Source organism: Protopterus annectens, chromosome 2.part2 (genome assembly GCF_019279795.1).
Source record: "Protopterus annectens isolate FY-2018-M chromosome 2.part2, PAN1.0, whole genome shotgun sequence".
In the NCBI taxonomy this organism is placed as follows: domain Eukaryota; kingdom Metazoa; phylum Chordata; order Ceratodontiformes; family Protopteridae; genus Protopterus; species Protopterus annectens.
Window position 1 is genome coordinate 817,035,599 of NC_056730.1, and position 5,894 is coordinate 817,041,492.

General features: G+C 35.8%; 1 non-coding gene across 1 annotated transcript; it reads left to right on the forward strand.

Annotated features, from left to right (window-relative positions):
- Positions 1–1,121: 1,121 nt before the first annotated feature.
- Positions 1,122–1,287, forward strand: LOC122796078. Its single transcript, XR_006363916.1, has one exon. It is a non-coding gene; the product is annotated as a U1 spliceosomal RNA (small nuclear RNA).
- Positions 1,288–5,894: the final 4,607 nt, after the last annotated feature.

The following is a 5,894-nucleotide window of genomic DNA, read 5'->3' on the forward strand; positions in this document are numbered from 1 at the left end:
AGAATTTTTTTATCCACACTCCTAAATGCTTCATTTTATCACGTCCCCTTAAGTGTGGATATTGCTGAACCAATTTGAGTATGGGCATGCAATTTACTGCTATTGCTTTTGTTTTAGCTTCATTAATTTTGTATCCTGAAAAGATTTGAAACCTTCTCAAAATGCTGCACAACACTATAATGTCCCTTTCTGGTTTTGTCAGGTATAAAATAATATCATCTGCAAATAGAGCTGGCTTTTGACAAACCATGCAAATTATATCCTTGAATTTCTGAGTCCCTTATTTTCTTTGTCAGTGGTTCTAAATATAATGCAAATAACAAAGGGGAAAGAGGACACCCCTGCCGTGTTCCTCTGCTCAAGCAGAAATTATCAGAGAGGACCCCACCCACTTTAATATTCACCTCCAATCCCTCATATATACTCCTAATCAAACTTATAATTTTATCAGGAAATGCAAACGATTCCATTGCACTGCTCATAAAGTCACAGCTTACTCTGTGAAATGCTTTCCCTGCAGAAAGACCCACCAACAACAGTGGTATTTTCTTACATTCTGCTTCCCACTGGATCATCAATGTTCTGTTAATGTTGTCAAATGTTTGTCTCCCCTCCACAAAACCACATCAATCCATATCTATTAATTCTGGCATAATTTTTGCCATTCCTTTAGCCATTATAGACATAAACACTTCATAGTCATGGTTTAGTATTGAAATGGGCCTGTATGAAGCTGGTTCTGATGGATCTTTACCCTATTTAGATATTACATATACCACTGCTTTCTTCCAGGATGCTGGTATTTCTCCTCCCCTTAAAATACTGTTAAAACAAAACCCTCCATATCTTTAACAGTTTTTTCCCCTCTTAGCTTCCAAACTTCCACAGGAATACCATCTGTTCCTGGAGAGTTTTCTGTAGCTTGGTTATACATCACCATTTTAATCTCATCTCCTCCTATCCTGTTAGTAATTGAGCCTTATCTGCTTCTAACATTGGCATATTTATTTCTTCCATAAACAATTCCATTTTTATCTTTTCTTGATTTCCATATTTTTCCACTTTAAACAAACTTTCATAAAATGTTTGAAATATTTATAATATCTCTACAGGATCTCTTGTTACCTTCCTTGTTATAGGCCCCTTAAGCTTGGTGACAGCCCTTTCTACTTCTGTTGCCTGAATCACTGAACATTTAGTATGGTTGACTCCTATGATTTCCCCAAATGTGGGAAACTCAATTGCATAATTTATGGTAGTGGTGGAATGCCATCATGTAGTTCCCTAACCTTAAGCTAACAAACAGATCTGTTTTTCTTCTAGCATGCCTAGCTCACACTCCTGTATATTTCTAACGAATGTTATACGTACAATTCCCCAAGTCCTAACTGAGAAACAACAATTTACTCTCATAATAATCTTATTTACAATACTTTTTCTCCAGATGCACTTCTTTTCTGTCTTTGTCACTATAAACACTCCTGTTGCTTTCCTTTCCATCTTTTTAGCTGAAACTTCTCTCTCTTGAAACACACTTCTTTCCGCCTTTCTCTCTTGAACTCTCTCCCAAATCATGCTTCTTCCGTTCCTGTTTTTCTCTCTCTCGTACTCTTTCTTGAAACACGCTTCTTCCTTTACTTTCCATCTTTCTTCTCTCAAAACAGGCTTTTTCCTTTCCTTGCCTTTTATTTACTTTCAATGGACTTTGATTTGAGAAAGAAGACAGCCAATATTGACATTTCTGAACTCCTGGAGACAGGCATTGCCTCCCCCTCCCACAACTAGTATAGAACTTGTTGAAAGAACAGTCAAGGTACAGTAGGACTTTTGTTATTAAAAGACTTCCTAAAGAAAATTAATTGTGCTTAAAATCATTGTAAGAACAGTAAACTTTCCAAAAATATGGTCTGCTTAGGAATGTTTTAGCAGTTTAGTTATTTGGTACATCATTTAAATGTAGGTTTTACTAATTTATGCAAACATCTGTGCCTGTAGTTTATATTATATATTGCATAACAAAGTTGGTTTTGACTTACAATCCTTTCTAAAATGCTACAGTGGTTACAATATTTTTAGACTCTGCTCGTGACTAAACTATTTGCTTTTTTGTGATTTTTACATGACATCTACTTCCTTGCTTACTGTGATACTTAAACTTAACTGAACTTCTCTGTTTCCACATAAGTCATTATTTAATTTTAAAAAACTAAATATTTCTCCATGGCTGTTTTCACCTTCAGTGGGATACTTTCCAAGTTCATAACAGTGCATATGCCCACTATGCCATGGAAGGAGACTGTGGCTTGGTATAGGTAACCAATCATCTCTTCCAGGCAAGCATTGAAAATACTTGTACTATCTGTACGTGTACTGTGTGCTGTAAAGGAAATACCTGTTTCTACTACCACATCCAGAGCAACATCATCTGGAACTGAATGTATATTGCTGTCTTTCCACACTTCAGACCTTTTTAAGGTAATCTTTCCACAACCACCAAACCCAGTGTCCCACTTCCCAGTCTCACCCTGGTACTCAACTGACCAGACTGCACCACCCCCTTTTGCAAATTCTTGGATCCGCCACTGAATATACCTAACTTCCTGCATCCTGTAGGCAAAGGAAGCACTCATGTAAGTGTAAATAAAGGAGGGGATGCAAATTCAGCTACTCTGTTAAGATTTTAATGTTATCTTTTTCTGAGTTTTACTCTGTTTTCCGTAAACCCTCCAAACACTTTGAACTTTATAACCACAAACTATCTCTTTCCTTGATAATATTGAGCTCTATCTTACTGCTGATTCTAAAAGAAAGTTAAATACTTGTATACACATGCCAAATATGTTGGCATTTGCAGATTACATTAAGAGACCATTTGTTACTATTCAACTCAGTTCAGAGAGAAACCATTCTAGATAATTTTGCAATGGAAAATATGTGTGTGTGTGTGTGTGTGTGTGTGTGTGTGTGTGTGTGTGTGTGTGTGTGTGTGTGTGTGTGTGTGTGTGTGTGTGTGTGTATATATATATATATATATATATATATATATATATATATATATATATATATATATAGATATATATGGGTCTAGGACACATGCTCGACTAGCATATGTCCGAATCACAAAACATCAAACACACATACATGAAAGCGCTTAACATCGAAAAGCGCTTCGGTGTATGTGTAGTTCAAAAAAAAATCTATGTTTCTGCAGGGGGGCTTCACTCCCCCTGCACCCTCCACACCCCCCTACTTTAATATTCTCACTCTGAGATCGCACTACAGTGGGGAAAAGGGAATTTTCCCTTACCCACACTGTAGTCTAATGTATGAAACAGGCACACATACACGGAAGTGCTTTTCGATGTTAAACACTTTCGTGTATGCGTGTTCGATGTTTTGTGATTCAGAGATATACTATTCGAGCATGTGTCTGGATCCTATATATATATATATATATATATATATATATATATATATATATATATATATATATGTTTCTTTTTCTCACCCTGCAGTTCCTCACATATGCATAATTTAATCAGCTTTTAATAGTGTTTCCTTTCATCAGTCTTCTGATGTGAAATGGAGTCATAAAACTGAACATTCAACTATAGGAAATCAAAAATATTGGGCAATGGCTATGGAAAAAAAAGCTGATATTTCAGGTTGGTTGGTTGGCTGCTACTCCACTCTTGTGTCGTAGTAGAATTTATATAGTTAAATAATGGGGTGTAGTGAGTGAAACACCACCTGTGGTATGGTGTTGAGGAGGTCTGCACCATTACACAAGCAATAAAACTGATTTTGTAGTTAAAGGATATAAGAATTTAAATGAACACTGTACCAAAGAGGCAATATAATCATGCAAAATGCTAATGTATGGAAGAGCAGAAGTGAAATTCAGATTGATTTAAAAATGTAAGGGACACTTAGTGGTATGTAAATAAAGCTTTTTTGGGTAGTTGTGATTGATTTGGCTTTAGGTGTTTTGCACATCTGGTGTATTACATTTCCATTTTATGGCTGTGACTTCATGAGGTTCATTTTTTATTTTCCTCATTTATGTAGCATGAGTTCACTGACTTGTAGTGCTCTGATTTAATCTCACCAATGCATAAGCATGGCTAACAGTAAATAAGCCACTGAAATGATTCACATTTGAATTTTGTAACAGTCAGTCTGCTTGTTATGAACCCAGTCCTAAACTAATGGTAACTGCTTAATGAAACACCAAGAGTATGATAAACCATTCTCAGTGCAATTTTGTTTTCCTGCTAGATACCTTACTATTGTGATGGTTAACAAAATAGATATACTTATTGTCGAGCATTAGTTGTACATAATGCAAACTGTCAGTGAACATAAGTGTTTTCTTTAGCTGGTTGTGATAATACAAGATGTTTAATCCTAATCATTATGCCAGTGGCCTAGCACCACTTAGTGTATTAAACACCTGAGAATCTGGCAGGGATGAGGAAGGGGTCAAGCATTTGGTCACCAGTTATTTAAAGCCAGTTTGGTTAAGTCCTGGAACAAGGGATGCTAAGAGCCCTGGCAAGGGCTGCAAAGTGACAAATGGCTTTGTTTAACTATGTTTATTTCACATAGGGCACAGCTTCCGCCGCCCTGCAAAAGTACTTAAAAAGAGGAACAGTAACCTTTATTTTTGAAGTACTGGGACTCATATTAATCAAATCTCATGCTTCTGAGAAGGAGTTATGTATACATATAGATAGATAGATAGATAGATAGATAGATAGATAGATAGATAGATAGATAGATAGATAGATAGATAGATGGATAGATAAGTAGCTAGACAGACAGAGATATATAGGTGTGCGTGTCTGTATTTATTTATTTATAGAATGTTATGTTGTTGTTGTTTTTCGGCTTTTCCCGGTTAGGGGTCGCCACAGCAGAACTCTGGTCCGCTAATGATTGGCAGTAAATTTTCACGAATACCGAGGTGCCAGCTCGATGTTCAACCTTCAATGAAGGCATGCCCATTTACGCATGTCTTTCGAATGCCCACCCAACCTCGGGGAGGACATGCAGACTCCACACAGAAGACATATTTGGAGAATTCTGGAAATGTGAAATTATTTCCCTAATACTATAAATACTACAGTGGAGATAGTTCATATCACAAAAAAGAAAACACTATGGAACTTGACAAGAGATGGTCTCACACACCAACAAAATCTCACACAAAGTTTGTGCACCTGAACTTTATTTGTCAAATCAAAATTGATTAAGTGCTTTTTTCCCAAAAACTGGGGCTTCATGTCACACACTCCAGACCCAGAAATGATCCAGTTACCATTTATATCTGATTTTGTTGGAACATTTTGTTAATATTATACATGTATTTCCAATAGATGCAATAGTTCTGATCAGTGGTTAGTTCATTTGCAAAGGCTTTCATGGATGGTTGCCTTGTGTCTGATTTTCTACTTTTTATCTGAAGTACCCTTTAACCTTTTTAAAATTATAGGAAGTTGTTGAGTAGTTTTTGACAAGTAGTAATACTTTTTGTGTGTGGACGTAAAGTAAGCTAGAGTGTTTTTATATTTCTGGTCTATTTTGCTGGTTATACCATTTCCTAATTAGTTGTTTGAATTTATCAACAAATGTAAAATAAAAATAAAAAAATGAATTTGTGATTTTCTGTTTTTGCTGATTCCGTTATAGTAATTTTTCATTTTATTTTATTCAATTTCACCTCTATGTCTTTGTTGTATGAGGCTAAAGTTATTTGTGGGTTAACTGTGTATTTTTCTGTGTGCAGTGTGAACTTGTATTTCCTTAAGTGTGAATGGGGTTGAGTTGCCCTAAATGAATATGCTATTTGAGTGATTGAAGTGGTAATAAATGTTTGATGATGTAGATCAGAT